The sequence below is a fragment of the Megalobrama amblycephala genome, linkage group LG2 (genome assembly GCF_018812025.1).
Source record: "Megalobrama amblycephala isolate DHTTF-2021 linkage group LG2, ASM1881202v1, whole genome shotgun sequence".
NCBI classification, from domain to species: Eukaryota; Metazoa; Chordata; class Actinopteri; order Cypriniformes; family Xenocyprididae; genus Megalobrama; species Megalobrama amblycephala.
Genome location: NC_063045.1, coordinates 29,657,843 through 29,674,855, shown reverse-complemented (window position 1 = coordinate 29,674,855; position 17,013 = coordinate 29,657,843). Strand labels below are relative to the sequence as shown.

At 37.2% G+C, this 17,013-nt stretch overlaps 1 long non-coding RNA gene across 1 annotated transcript in view; it reads right to left on the bottom strand.

The window, feature by feature from the left end:
• Window positions 1-3,084: 3,084 nt before the first annotated feature.
• Window positions 3,085-17,013, bottom strand: part of LOC125254883 — a 105,474-nt gene continuing 91,545 nt past the window's right edge. The window contains exon 3 of the long non-coding RNA XR_007181792.1: window positions 3,085-4,057. This is a non-coding gene — a long non-coding RNA (uncharacterized LOC125254883). The remainder of the gene's footprint in view (window positions 4,058-17,013) is intronic.

Here is a 17,013-nt window from a genome sequence, read left to right as displayed (position 1 = left end):
ACCTTATTGTAAAGTGTTACCGAAGTTCTATATATGTAATAGTCTGGATTATATGTCTTTAAAGAGTATAATACTTTAAAACACATGCGCATGTCCAAATTTCATGTGTAATATTGTATTTTAAATTAAACATTTTAATGTTGTATAAATGAATAGGCAAGTATCATAATTTATGTGGTTGCAGTCTTTGTTTAATATTGATCAATGTTTAGTAACTTTTATTCATAAATGTTCTGCAATGTGACTAAAAAATTGTTTGTTGCACTGCACTGTTTAAAATATACTTAGTACATAGTGAATGTAAAAGGTTTTTAAAAATACTGACATACAGGTTAAAAGAAGAGTCCATTGATACATTATATGTTGTAATTAAACATTTATTAATATTACACATTTCTAATTGGTGACAAATATTATACAGCTAAAATACTGCAGGATTTCAAGTATTAATACAACTGATTTGGTGTTTTGCTATGAGGTCATTTTTTCCAGATATAACTATATAGCGCTGGTGTCCTGGGTGTCGTCCAGCTCTGCAGATTAACTCCACTTGTCTATCAGTAAGGTCTACTGATCACATATTGAACCTGCACCCTCAATTATTCATACTGGGATGTATTTTGAAAACTCGAACTGGCCCAATCGGTGTCAAATTCAAAATTTGTTCCTCTTGCATAATTGATGGCTCAGAGCGACTGGGGTAATGAGAGGAAATGAGCAAGGTAAAGCGCCTCAGAGTCATCAGTGCTGCAAAAACAGGGTTATAAATAAAACAGTGGTTATTACAGTGCATTTTACAGAAAAAAAAAAAAAAAATTATATTTCAAAATGTAATGCAACAGTCGTTTTTTGTGTGTGTGTGTGTGTGTGTGTGTGTGTGTGAAAAACTACATTACCCATGATGCTGTACAGAAAATTCCACCAATTAGAAAGTCGCAACAAGCAAAAATGCCAAAATATCTTGTTCGATCCTCCCACGCACTGTGAATGACATATTTGTAATCTGTGCTCTCAAAATACTTAATTATTTAAATATATATGCATATTTTGCAATCAACTTAAAAATATTGTTTTTATATATATTATATTATCAAATGTAGTTTTATATTTATCCATTGTTTTTAATTCATTACGCTGTTCATAATGCTTCATGGGATTGTAGTTCTTTCCCTCACTAAAGCCATTAAATACACAGTCTTGTACCTTTGCCTTTTTGTTTCGATTTTCAAAAACGTTTTTGCTTCAAATCTAAGTTTGTAATGTTTCACCTCATTGCCGGATGGTTTAGTTCATGAATTATAATTCTTTAACAAATACTTTTTTTAAAAATCCATATGGAAAAAATACTTCTGGAAACAGCGCCGCTGAATAAGGCGATGGGCACTAACGCACTCTATTAAGAATAATACTAGCAATTTCTAAGTGAAAATTGTTTCTGCTCCAACTTTTTCAGTGTACATGATTTTAAGATAAACAAAATCAGTAAGCATAAAATTCACAAAAGAAAGTGTCATAACATGGCTTAATGAAATACATTTTTGTCACATTCTTATTTCAGTTCCTTATTAAAAGCTAAAATTCCACATTTGAATACATTGTTAAGCAACATGTCTACTAAGTCAAGGTATACAGTGGCATCCGTAAGTCTGAGGCCACATTGAAAATCATGGATTTAATTTAAAACCTGGAAATAAAGAGAAAGTTTAAGGATTCTGAAAAATGGAAAACAAATATGTGATGTAAAATGAACAGAGCTATCTGAGATTCTGTGCAATTTCTAGGTCACTAATGAGGAAATGTGTGACCTCTGTGCAAAAGGTCAAATGTCCCTGCTTCATTGAAGCACAAGATGCTATCATGCATGGATCATCAGGCTTTGTTCATGTCATCTGGAGCGCTGGCATTCTGAAATGCATACATTTTCAATTCAATTTATCACTCGAATGTAAGCATTTTCACTAGTTCTCAGACTTTTGGTCCGCTCTGTTACTCCATCCTGCCAATACAGTTATTATCTGCAACTTAATCGAATGAATTACATTTTAATCTATGCCATAATCTATAACTATAATCTATAATATGCTATAATCTATACCTTATTTTTGTTTCATTACATCGCATCAACACTTTTATTGACCTATGTACAAATGTAAAGTGTTATAAAGGTATTATTAATGTGTTATTATACTTTTAATCCATTATATATTTGATAATTACAACATGATAAACTATATGATGCTCTATAAAACATATTATAATATATTATAAATTAACTTGAAATCATTTATGAGAACATATATATATATATATATATATATATATATATAGATATAGATATATATATAGATATAGATATATATGGATATAGATATAGTTATATAGATGCCATATTTTCTAGGAGTATATAAAAAAGTATGTGATTAGTTACAAACACAAACACATTGTATACCAAACCAAAAGAAAAAACTAAGTAAACCACATAATTTTTTGTCATTTCACTGTATGATATCACTGTTAACTCACAGCAAAAGTCAGGACTGAACTAAAAAAAAATACTGAACTATAGATGAACGAATCAACCGCTCACAGTTCATGAGACAATTAAGATAAAAAGATATTTTCATTCTGAAGGTTTGCTGCATTGATTTAGAAATTGCAGTAAAAAATGTTCTGACCGAAGACTCCAAATTGAGAGAAGGTGTTTACATGAATAAAGAGATGAATGATTGTGTATTTTAATCAGGGGCCTAAACAGAAACCATTCAGTCTTTTTCAAGGCATGACCAGGAACAAATGGCACTATTTTCTGTGCCAGTAACCTAAAATCAAAACTCTTTATGCAATACTTTTTACTTTCACAAAGAGATACAGCTCAAAATCATCGACATGGAATCAAAGATCATTTCAACAATCAATGAAACCAATGAAAAAGTCTCATTTTTTTTTACTCCAATGAATACTTCTCAAGGTTGGTGTATTTTTGAAAGTCAGTTTTTGTATAGGCATGCACCTCAAAGTCTGTTGGACATTTCCACTGTTATTGACCATGAACGAGATTACAGTTTGACTTTTTATTGAATTATGAAATACAATTTAGGAAAAACATTTTCCACAAATTATAGGTTATTTAATGGATTAAAACAACTTTTCAAAGAAAACAAAGTTTTAAAATAGCAAAAATGTAATTAAGAAAAAAGAGTGCCAATATATTGGCACACAGAAATTCTTAATATAACTACTTACAATTATATTATCAGCAATACCAGGTACATTTTTCCAGTCTATTATAATGATTAAAACCTGTATGGTGTACATACTTGTTACAGGGAGACATTCAGGTAATTGACAATGTATTACAGTCTCAACATAAAGTCAATTATGTAGTGGGACCAAAGACATTTCTTTCATAAGTGACCGTGAAACACAAAAGAAGTTAAAAAGATCTTATGTGATTTATCTTTAGTCACAAATCCAAGCAAAATGGTTTAACACAAAACTCGCTCTTCCTAAAACAAAACAAAACAACAACAAAAATGACTTTTTATTGAATTGTGAAATAAAAAATTTTCACATATCTGTATTTAAAATGTATTATAGATTTTCAGAAAATTTTGAAGAAAACAAAGTCATAAGAAATGAAATGCAAAATGTAAACAAAAAAGTCAAATATTCTTCAAAGAGAATCAATATTGCTCTGACTCAGTGAAGTTTGTTGACTAAACTCTGACTCTATTTTGCAGGCATACAGTAGTACAGAAAGGCCTGGAAAGTTCCTCATTCATTTAAAAATTACCCATGAAGAACCGGTACAGTAGCCACAGCTTTCTTCTCATAGTCATTAAACAGGGGAGACAGCTTCAGTTTTAGTAAACGGATCTATTGTGTGGGCCGCCGAGCGATTGCTCTGATAGGCTTGAGCGTGCTGACGGGCTCCTGCAGGCCGCGGGGAACAGCTGGCAGGTGGAGTGTTGTGGGGCAGCGGCCCCAGGTCTCTCTCCCAGCACAAAGACTCCACGTCTCTGTTCCTGAAGCAGACTCGGTTGCACTGAGACAAAGACTGACAAAAGATAAGTGTAATTACCTCTTCAGCCAAGTGCTCACAAACTATCTCTCTCCTGACAGACGCTGAAGATGAGTTTGAATGAGACTGTGTGTGTGTGTGTGTGTGTGTGTGTGTGTGTGTGTGTGTGTGTGTGTGTGTGTGTGTGTGTGTGTGTGTGTGTGTGTGTGTGTGTGTTCTGGGAGACATGGCAATTGTTTGCTGAATCATTTCTTTAATTCCACATAAGAAGGTCAAGACTAATATCTTGGATTCCAACTTCTCAGACTGGATCAAATGACATAATAACATTCAGAAATAAATCATACACAAGAATTTTATAAGGCTTAACAGATTTCATAAGAACTCAAATGTAATTACACTAACCAATAAAAGGTTTGGACACACTTGTCTGAATTTAAACGTACCTTTTGATTTAACGTCTAACTTAAATGTTTCAAAATAGTATTAGAGACAAAAAATAGGCAGTCCAACTTCATATTAGGTGGCCTTAACTACTATGTACTTACATCAAAAATAAGTACAATGTACTTATTGGGTTCATATTGAATTGCAAAACACTTTTGCTGCTTTTGAGGTGGGATACGGGTAAGGTTAGGGAAAGCTTTGGTGGTATGGGTAGGCTGCAATTGCAAGTTTATATCTGGCAATTCTGACTTTATAACATGAAATTTCAACTTTATATCATGCAATTACGAGAAAAAAGTCTGAACTGTGTGATAAAAAGTCGCAATTAAAAAATATTAATATGAACGTGTGAATATAAATGAAAATATATTCATTAAAGTTTCATGATACTGCATGATTAATTAACTGTTTGATTAATTAATGATGTGTTAAGCTTATGTATTGTTACTCAGTGTTACCATTTTTATAAATCTAATGTTAGTACTACACGTAATCAATGTTATATATTGCATTATTTAAACAAACAAAAAAAAAAAAAATATCTCTCTCTCATTTAATGTTAGTTACTGTTATTTCAGTGGGCAGGGTTTGTGGACTACAAAACAATGGAAAGTGCTTTAATATAACTGCACACAATTATATTTTCAGCAATTCCATGTATGCTTTTCCAGTCTGTTATAATGATTAACACCTGTATGGAGGATGTGTGCTTATGTAAGTGTACATATTAAAACTCGCTCCTCAGACAAAACAAAACAAAATGTATATCATTTAAGAGAAGTTCATATGTGAGGTTTACCCCATGTTGTCTTATTTTAGGGTCTGCTATAGACGATGAATCCAAAATAACATATGGCCTCCTGGAAACATCACAAATTTCCTGCCTTCTGGAGGGCAACAATATCTTCATCACTTAAAAAACAAATTGTATTGAGCGATTCTCGGCTTAGTGGGCACTTGGCCTCTAGAAACAAAAGCCATTTTGGAGGCTTTGACTCCTTCTAAAGAATATTTATTTACAGACCCCCTTTGTTGGGCCCCCCAACTGCTCCCACAAACACCTCCTCAGTGGGCAAAAGTTGGCTCAATTGGTGAGACTATCGTGAAACTTTCCAAAGAGGTCAAGTAGACACTAATGCCATGTGCATACAGGGGACTCATTTACTATTCCGGTTATTGGTGTGAGGCTGGCTCGCTCTTCTGGCATAGCTGGCTGTGCCATCTGCCTGGCCGGGGGTAAGTGGGTAAGATAAACTGCTGATTGAGTACGGGGCCTGTGTGGCGTAAATGGCTGACTGGCACAGGGCAGCGGGCACATGGGTCACCACGACAGATTGGACTGGGGCCGTCTGGTTCTTCTCTTAATCCATGTTACTGTCCACACAGTTTGGGTTGTTAAGGGCCATAAATTCTGGTTTATTATTGAGAGTGCAGGAAGAGCTGTTGTTTATGATTGTTTACTATCAATGTTATGTGATTTCCCATTACCTTCATGTAAAAATGCCTGGATTATGTTACACAGTTGCTGTACAAAACCTCTTTTGGGATAGCTTGTCAGTGTTCAGAGCGTCCATTGAACGTTCTGTTGACATGAAGGCCGTGGCAAGTCTTGCAGCTGTCACTTTGTTCTTGAGGGGGCCGAGTAAAAGGAGCAGCAGGCCTTGTCTCAAGAACATTATCCCAAAGGGAATAAATCAAGCAAGCCAAACAATACTACTGCCCATTAATGTCACCAACGGCGCTTCCTTGCAGTCATAAACCCTATGGCTAGTCCAGTCGGAGGACCAAGCAACCAAAACATATGTTTGTTAAGATGCAGTGGTGATAATCAGCTCTTAATGTATTAATGTTTCCCTACATAACTTTAAAATCCATTTTACCTGTCTGATATGTCATCATCCGATATCCAGCCGAATGTGACAAAATTACAAGTTTTGCGAAAAAACAGCTTACATAAGAATGTGACTTAAATGTTGGATGATTTGTGTGCGTAAATACCCAAATAAGTTGGGTTTACGTGTTGAAGGTGCTGCTGATAAGGGTGAGGGGGATTTCTGCAATCTTTGGATTAGATCCTGCATGAGGGATGCAGTGAGCTTTTGCTCTTTGATGTGGGACGTCTGACTCAAGTGTAGGTTTCTAATGAGACAAGGGACAAGGCCAAAAGTGGGCTCTAATCTTACACGTTCTTCTAAAAAATGAGTGTGTATGTGTGTTTGAGAGAAAAAACATACTGCTGCTAAGTGATATCTATATCAGGGTTGTTATTATCAAGGTTGGGGATGATGGTCACTAAGCTAGTAAACAAAGGGGAGGGTTGGTGTGGTCTGGTGTGCACTTCCAGGTGGGCAAAACTAATGCCGCAAGATTCCTCAGCATCTTCTCAGAAGCACCAGGGAAATCCTCTTTGCTCTTAGTCCTAAAGCACCTTGCAAAGTCGAGGTGGCTTGCAACGGATTGTCTTAATCTGTCCTTTTTGTAAAGAAAAGGGTAAGCCAGGCAGAATGTCAGTCTATATCAGTCAAAAACCAATTGGTTACAAGGATTTTTTTTAGGAAGTAGTTGCAACGAACTTTTTTTGAAAACCCTTAACATGCTGACACCAAAGCACAGCACAAACGCATACAGCCCAGGTAATTTAATGTGTAATCATATGTGTGATTAATCCCCATGTTATGAGGAGGCCAATGCAATTTTTGTGGCCCATCCAGAGGTCAGATATCTTTTCTGCTGCACTCAGGGCTTTCAAAGAGGCTTAGTGGTATGTAAATGAGAATGCTGTGGCTCTAAAGCACAGCCAGTTGCATTAGATTAGACGTTAAAAATTGTCCCCCTATCTGAGTGGCTTAGGCTGGTGGTCGAAAACTCATTACGCCGATCAAATCCAAGACAAGGAGCGAGTCATTTCTCTGCAATGCTCAGGTGCTTAAAAATCCCAATACGTACAATTTCATCCCACAGTTCCCCTGCTTATCGGGCAAGTGTGAGCTGCTCGCCAGGTGGACTTGGCCTTGCTAACATTTGCTCTTGTCTCCAAGTTGTCTAAGAAGCCAATTACTCCTGCCATGACAAAATATGAGAAGACATAAGGCTGCTCATATAGAAAGACATTTTAAAAAAAAGAATATGGTTTGAATGTTGGTAATTCGTTTTCAGCATGCAGTTATAGTTAGCAGTAGTTGGTTTATAAAATCTACCAAAGTTTAAGTTTAGTTTCTTCTATCCCAGCTTAAAGGGTTATTTCACCCAAAAATGAAATTTCTGTCATTAATTACTGTAGAACCAGGTCTAGATGTAGAACCAGGAAGCCTGCACTTACTCTACAATGTAAATGCATTTTTGTTTTGTTTTTGTGCACAAAAAGTATTCTCGTCGCTTCATAACTTTAAGGTTAAACCACTGTAGTCACGTTGACTATTTTAACGATGTCTGGACCTACTTTTCTGGACCTTGAATGTGGTAATTACGTTGATTTCTATGTGGGGGACTCTCAGATTTCATCAAAAAATATCTTTCCAAAGATGTACGAAGGTCTTACGGGTTTGGGAAGACATGATGGTGAGTAATTAATGACAGAAATTTCTTTTTGGGGTGAACTAAACCTTACTAACTAACCCTAATGTGCTGAGTAGGGTTGGGCCGATAGACGATGCCATCATCCATTGCCGATGTCTGACAGACATCACAATGTTGAGCCGGCATCATTCCACACCCCCCCCCCCATCCCCCACAAAAACATCTTAATAAAGCACACTATATCGTCCAGAGCAATGCATGCTTTAAATTTCCTTTTGAAGTAGCTGTACGCTATTTTTTTTCTGATTAGGCAATAATAACATGATGTTGTTCCCAATCAAAATACAAATTACATTCAAAATAGTTCAATGAACACAATTTAAACAGTATACTAGATGTTTTACATGAACTAAACCACTGATATTCAAATGGAGGACCGTGGTCCGCATCTGGACCCCGGCATGTTTCCATCCCAACCACGAGACAGAATGGTAGCACCATTTTACAGTTTCTAGTTGAAGTGTGTCAAAACAACAGCGGTATGGATTACACCACAAGCACTCAGTATCGTTTGTGATAAAAAATAATAATTCAGCGCTATATCCTCTAGTAGTTCTATCTAAAGCCAAACACGCTTCATTCAAGCTCCTCCATTTTATCATTGTCTGATGCCAATTTGGTAGACATCGCCCAACCCTAGTGCAGAGACAACACCAAGTAAGCTAGTCAAAGGTCGATTCCGCCCTAACATTGTGGCTCTGTAATATCTATGAAAAGCATGCACACTAAATCTACCAGGCGTATACCTGTACCTTTCCACTTGTGCAGCTGATAGCATGTTAACCCAGTGTCTTCCAGCCAACTTTTTTGTTTTTGCCACAGGTACCCCCACAGCCCCTATCAGTAAAGCTCAAGTACCCCTTCACTGACACTTCAACTGAATTTGACAAAAAAAAGAAAAAAAGAAAAGAAAAAAGAAGAACAAGTGTAAGGCATTTACCACAAAAACAAGTCTTGACACTATTTGTAATTACAAATAATTTAAAGGTTTAAAAGTGAGATCAAAATGATTCCAGATAATCCATGGAACCAACTTACCCCAGGCTGGGAAACGATTATAGCTTAATTATAACTGTACATGAAAATGTACTTAGGGTGTAAACAGTGTAAACAAATACCACAGGTTTCTTGAGTTCTTAGTTGCCCTTACAAACAGCTATAACATCAATTACTAACATTACTCTTTCGAATTGCAGAATCATTTAGAAGAGAATTGCGAAAACTTGTCTCAAATCATGAGCAAAGAGTTTCATCCTCAGAAGCTTAGGTGAGACTCGCTTCCTGTTGACGGGCTGGTTCAGGCGGCCGGGGGGTGAGCAGGAGGGGGTGGAGGTAGTGAAGCGTGCAGAGGTGCAGTTCCCTCAGGCAGCTGCACAGAGACTCACTCTGGACCACACAGAGAGATGCCAATCTAGTTTCCCTTCCCAATCCCTCCACTGATCTAGGGTTAACTTGAAGATAAATGCACCTAGCGATAACGCACAAGGTTTACGCAGGGGAGGTAATGCTGTCATGTGTTACCCAACAGACTACTTTTTAAAAAATCCCCTGGGAATCGTGACTACTGGATCAATGGGCACAATTTGACATGAGGTCATCTACTCGAGTATGGACTGCTTTGGAAAGATGGTACCTTTGCAACCAGGTCTAAAAATACCACCAAATGGCAGAATCTTTTAGCACAGCGCAATCGCAAGGTACTTGGTGTTACACAGGCTGTAGCAAAGCCACGAGTGGGCTGAAATTAATCTTTGTGGCCACAAAAAAAGCGTTAGCCTTCTCAATTTAATGCTTGGAATTTGCAAGAGGTTTTATGCCTTTGAAGAGGCTCAAGATTTATTTAATTCCATTAGTGGATATAGTGTCCAGGCCTGTAAAAATGGTAGATGTAGAGTAGGGCTGACTAGGGTTTGACTGTTGGGGGGCAGGTTTGGGTAGGTCTGGATGGGGTATGGGAAGGGCAGATCGAGGGCTGCTTGCCTGTCAGAGCTGAAAGTTTTGCACGGCTAAGTGCACCTAACAGAAGCGGGAGGTTAACCCTGTTGACAGGTGGGAGCAATCAGAGCATAGCAGCTCTAATCCAGCTAGACCTTCACCAACTCACACAAGCAGAAACACTTATTGGGAACTCTTGTTCCACAAGAAAAGGTGCCAAATCTACAGCTAAACACCACAAACTAGGAGGTTATAGCTCTTTGAGTTATGTTGTTATGATCATAGTTTCAAGGTAAATGCACATGAACACCACTACAATGTAATTATTAGTGGGAAACTCAGGACTTTCTTTAAGCGTAGACTTTCAGAGTTATGAAAATCATGAAGAAGCAAAGTTGTATTGGTCATGATGAAATTATCATTGTGAATGTTGACTGTACAATGGATTTTTCCTTTTGTGTGTACACTAAAATGTAAAGGTAAAAATACTACTCATTTTGAGGGTTTTTGAGACAACAGGCTTGTGTGAACTAACTACTTTCCCCATCATTTTCCAAAGCAGTATAGATAGATAGAAACAAAAAGTAGTCTTTTAAAAAGATTTTTTCTGCATAAGTGAACCCAACAGACTGCAAATCCAATTATTACAGCCTACACACAATGATAGCCATCGCAAACCAGGGTAAATTCTCTAATACACACTGACACGCAGAGGGCAGTCTTCAACTCCTTACCACAAGGCTTTTATCACACAATCGTGTTGTTTCCTCAGGTGTTCCGTGCTGCTACTGCAAGTTGGCCCATGCATGCCTGCAGCTCTATCGTCTTCAGACGTACCCTGCAAATGTGAGGTCTTTGATCTACCTACCTTTGAATTTGAGGTATGGTGGCTCTACCGTATCCTGGCTGAATGTTCCAAACAAACACCTCACCACCCCCTCCCTTCTTCAGAGTCATTGCACCAAATGAACAGAAACCGTGCCATCTAGCAAGAAGATGTTTATCGGTCTCCCCCATGAAGACTGCCACTCAAATCAGGTGGCAATCAAGACAGAACTCCAGCAATCATTGATGAGAATGAAAGTCATTACAGAGTTTTGAGTGGAATGTAATATGTGATCATCAAATAGCTGCGATTTACAGTTAGGTAAACTGCACAAGACATTCTGCGCTGGGTTGAAAAGCTAGTGTGCTGAATGCCCCAATGGACAAAATTCTTCTAGCTACTGGTGTGCGACTAAAATTTTTCATTTAACAATCAGTCAATCAATGGAAAACAAAGTAATAGCACTTGATGCATTTTTTTTCAAATTGCCTTTCTATCCTCAACACCTTAATTTTCCTCATGACCATACATGTCATTAAATCTCATTTACATCAATATTTGTAAGATTTATTTCTAAGATTTTTATTTTGTTGCTGTTTTGCCTATTTATTTAGATGGATAGTAGGAGGACAAACAGGAAACCATGTGAGAGGAGAAAGGGGACCAAAGGAGAGAGAGAACCAGGAAATTGAATTGGTCCTCAAGTCAGGACTCAAACTCAGGTCGCCTGAAGTGCAACCGCCCCATATATCAGATAACACTAGTCCACATGGCTATGGCTCTGACACATCTGAACTTTTTTTTAAATAATATTATTTTGTCACTGGTGATAGTGGTCTAGAGATTATTTTATTTTTTTTACATTATGAAAAGTTTATTTATATTTGTTGATTGAGAATTTGTGGGATTTTTTTTTTTTTATTTCATTTTTACATTTAGAAATTATGCAAAAGCATCTTAGGGCATGTCAAAACATTTATTCATCATAACATATAATTGAGTACAATAATTCCATTTCAGTTTACACCATTGTAGCTATTGTGAGGTCCGTACCACATTAAAACATATTTAATTTTAATGAATATCTATGATTCTTTTTTTTTTTTTACTGTAATTATGTGGTTTGTCAATCATAATAAATTATTTAAATTATACATTTGCGTAGAATGTTACATTCAGTATTTTGCATATACTCAGAAATAAACAAATACATAAAATGATTATAGCTTGATGTAGGTCAAAAACCCATTCAGACTTTCATTCAACCCAGGAACCCCCAATAAAAAAAAAAATTAAAAACCTACAGTAGATTCTTCATTAATACTCTTTAAAGACATTTTAAAGGGTAGGTAACACACACAGTTTCCACCAATCTCATGTTAATCTTGAGAGTAGTACTGCATCCTTCATATATCCGAAAAGTCTTTAGTTTTGATATATTTATAAAAGATAGACACGCTGTACCAAGTCTTTCAGAAAAAAGCCGTGCTCCTGGAGGCGTGTCTGCCGTCAGTGCCGTGGGCAGAGCTAAAGAGTCACGAGCGAGCGCAGCTTTTGCGTAGAGATCGTCTGCAAGCTGCGACACCATTATAAATAAAAAGGGAGCAAAAACGTTTGTGTTGTTTACATTTTATGCACCGATTGCCATCAAAACACAGACATTTGATGCAGTTACTCACCGCCTGCGATCAGCAAATCCAGCTGTTCCGAAATTCCGGGAACAAACAAACATACGTGCACAACTCCTTTGCTAACCCAGAAAAACAAACTTCATCCTCTGTTCCCTTAACGCTGGGTTCTTTGGAAAGCTGAAAAAGGTAATCTTTCCCTCACAACCAAAAACACTCCTTTGTTGACAGGAGCTGCGTCTCATTTCGGAGGCTGCATGTTCCGGGTGTCGCATTTGAAGGCTGCATACGTCATATAGGATGTCTTATTTAAGAAAAGTAACCGTAACAAAATTGACTGATATTCATTGTGAGGTGTAAAATACTGTAATTTCTTTCTTACTTTGCAATTTAACGGTTATTTTTCTTAAATGAGACTGCCTCGATGATGTATGCAGCATTCAAATGCAGCCTTCGAAGGGTGCAGCTCCTGAATTGGGACACAGCCATTGTTGAAAAATCTCTCGGCTTCCGTATCCCAAACGAAGCGTGTTGATGGCCGTGCTCTTGCTCTGGGTGATGTGTGTGTGCACACTTATCAGGGAGAAGTGTCCATACAAGGAATTCTGCCCTTTATTATGTAATAAAGGGCCATATTCGAGAGAAAAAAAAAAAAACTCTCAGAGACATGTCCAAAACCGGAAGTAGTGTATTTGGCACAGAAATACTCCATCATACATCCAACTCGTGTTTTGAAACTTTGGCCATGTTTAGCATGAGAATCCAACTCTTTAACAGTGTTAATAAGTCAGAATGCATGAAATGGATTCCCCCCCTTTAATAACATTATAATAATTCAACAAACAATACCTTCTTTGATTCTTATTGTACCTTATTTAGAAATACATTTTGATAGAATATTTGTATATCTTATTATAAATCTGTCCACTGACCCCTGCAGTTCCCTTGCAGACCCCTGATTGAAAACTTTGGATCTAGGCCAACATGAGAGGCCCGGAAGCCGAAAGGAAGCGAGACATCAAACAGCATAGCAGCAGATAATAGCGAGAACTCGCTCACAGTCTCCACCCCTGTGTGTCTATGTCACTCATTCACACAAACAAGCAAACTATTTGTCAAAGCAGCCCAGGGCTTTGAGCAGCAAGGATTCCCATAGTAAAAGTGTACACACAGGCCTATTGTGTTATCTTTGTCATTTCGAGAAGCAGGCAGCTGCATCTACTTCCTTTATAACTTTCACCCTTCTCACCTGGGTGGGCCCTGTCTGGATCCTCTGTTTGGATTAGGGCGACGATTAACGAAACAAAAACACATTAAACCAGAATCGAGTGGCAATTGTTCACTTGGGTCGATTCACAGAGCGCACTTCCTTTTCATGTTCTTTTGGTGAACCCGCCAAACAAACAGGTAGTCTGCATAGAGGTAAAGTACCGCCAGGATTTAAGCTGCATCTCTCACTATGAGTATTGTGTGTTTACTGCAGTTGACTGTGGGCTTTCCTGTCTGGCTATGCTGTATTGCGCTGCAAGCTAGAGGAGCGGCAACTGCTGCTCTTGGACAAATCACATTTCATCACTTATAATTTTCAATTATCGTTGGGTATTGTTTGGCTTCATGACAGAACTGTTTTTTTTTTTTTTTCATTCATAGGAGAGGATGTGGAATATCCTTCAATAAACAAGGTTCTCCTCCCTTCCAGGACAAAACTGGTTTGAAGGAAATGTCTTCATACTGTACACAGTGTTGGCATTTGATAAATAATCTCTAAATGTTATCCTAATCTTGTTTTTCTTGTTTGAATCAGGGCTTTTGCTGGCAGGACATCATTGTCCCAGTCCCTGTTTTGAAGGGGGCTGCGCTAAGGTCCTCTGTGATAGAGCTTATCACAGACGTAGATATATAGACCTTATTATGAATTATTAGTGAATAACCATCAAATTTGGTCTATTTTTCACACAAAGCTTCCATTTGACTTTAGTTGACCAGTGGTATAATCGTTAAAATGAAAACTAAAATGAAAACATTCACTTTAACTGACATAAAAAAAATACATGACAAAAAAACTAACTAAAATACAAAAAAGGTCACTAAATGTAAATAGGTTGTAAATAAAACAAAGATTATTGGAGTACAGCCTTTCTAGTTCTACTTTGTGTTACTTGTCATTTCTTTGTAATTATTTGTGAAATTTACTAGTAATTTCTGATTTAAAGTAAATCCTATAACTAATTATTTTCAGTGTAATTTTAGTTTTAGGTTTTGGGTTAAAAAAAAAAAAAAAATGCTGCCAGATAGCAATAACATTAGACTGTACTGACACTATTAAATTATTTTTGAATGAAAATAAAAGACAAATTAAAGGGGCTATATATAAGAATTTTCAAGTATTAATTGCTTTTTTGTTGCCAATTTGAGAACAGCTTGTAACAAAACTTAAAAAAATGAGACCAACCCCCAACTTCCTAGGTTTCTATGAAAGCCTGAAATGACGTTTCAGGAGAGACTTTCTTACCTTCAATGACAGATGAAACAATTGCTCATACAATGTTCAGGATAATGCCGAAAGAGTCATTCTATACTGTATTGTCAGCGTTTCATGCAAAGAAAAGGGATTAATTCAAACTACAGTCTCACATAGTCAGATCTATAATCTCAAACATAATTCATAATCAAACTATCATAACAGTGTAATTTTAATTACCGCATCATGATGTCGTTGAATTGCGCAGCTGGTACAAACATATCCACATCACTATATTCAGATGCTTTCTTAACTGCTGCTTTCTCACAGCTGTCATTTCTGTTGTGTTTATTTTGTTATTGAGAGGAAAGCATGCAACACATATTTACATATTAATCTAAAGTCAGTCTCAGCAGCATGGATGACGTTGTGGTGTTCGTTAGTGGTATATCACTGCAAAGGTATTTCCAACATTTTACTTGAAGACGAAAAAGAACTTCGCCGTGAGAATATTGGGGCATTCGTTCCCATTCAGTTTACTTAATGGTCACTGGTGTCGCTAATATTAAGAGTTGCTGAATTCTACATATAGCCTCTTCAAATTACAAAACTATAATAACCCTGCAGGTGACTTGGAAATTCAAATGGGCTACGTTTATGGTGTGTTTTTGTCATTTAGGCTTAGCTTGACAGCACCTGACCCATTTATGGCATGGGAAAATGTGACCAGCACATTCTTCAAAAGTTCTTCTTTTCTGTTCCACCGAAGAAATTCATATGGGTTTGGAATAGCAACCTAAATTAATAAGAATTCTCAGTTTTGGGTGAATTATTCCTTTAAAGTAATTAATCACAGTTAATCTTCTGATTGTTTTTGAAGTTTCCCTTTCAAGTAAATCCAGTCTTTATGTCATTAAGCTTTACCAATGGGGCTGTGGGGGGTGCATAAGGTAAAAATACTGACTTAGTACATAACCGTTTATTATGCTGAGAGTAAGTTGATGTTTTTGATGTCGACATGCTCAGGGTTAACAAGTTCCTGTCTGGAATTCGTCACTCAGTCAAAACATTAGCATCCGATTTGCTTTGCACCTCAAGACATGCACTTTTCAGGACATCAGGAGGAGTGGTGAGACTTTTCAAAACACACAATGTAAGGCTTAAATCGGTATCCTTTATAACAACTACAGCACACCTGTTCACAGAGAGCAACGGTGAGATACAGGAAGACGAGTTCTCACACTTGTGTAAGCGTCCTGTAATCATTCACGTTTCACCTAATGTTTTCAAAAAGCCATGCCATTCTGCTTCCTTTTTGAAGCTTAAGCTGTGTAAATGATACGTCTTTGCGTGGTTTGGTTCCTAAAGAAGATGGTGAAGAGGATTTTGTCTCTTCATGTAATCTCAACACCGGCTATCACAGAAAGATCAACACATTGAGATTTGTTTGCTTGGGCCAAACAGAAAACTAGCCACAGCACAGCCCAATGCTGAACAAGAACACACAAACACATGAGCGAAACAAGTCAGAGCTTGCTGGAGGGGGAATGTTTGTGAAAGACAGGAGCATTACGGGTTTATCTAAGGTGTGGTCCACCTTAAGCATTGGTAATTACCCAGGATACAACAGCTGGGGACTGCCAGGGCCGCACGGCTTTCGCTTAACCCATGAATGGCATATGGGCACACATCAAAACACTGGGGTTGGGAGGATGTTTTTTCTTTCCTGCCGTACAGCCTCTTTTTGTCAAATAACACTGGAGGCAAAAATAGCTTTTTTTCTTATGGCGACTTCAAATGCACCCAGAGTAAAATAACAAAAACCTGCCACTGTAAACATAGTTAGCATAGTTACTATAGGGATGTTAAAATTTGATACCAAAAAAGTAACAATAATAGTCTTTTTGCAGTTTCTCTAGTACCAATTACTTTTTTAATTTAGTACACAATAGCTGTCTGACTAACATCAGGCTGCTTTCGAATGCTTATGCTTACGTGCTCACATGCTTGTTATGTTTTGTGAAAATGGTTGCTGTCTTGGCAAAGTATTAAAGTGTCCCATTATACTTTTTCGAATATATTACCTTTCATGCAGTGTGTAATACAACTGTTTGTGAAT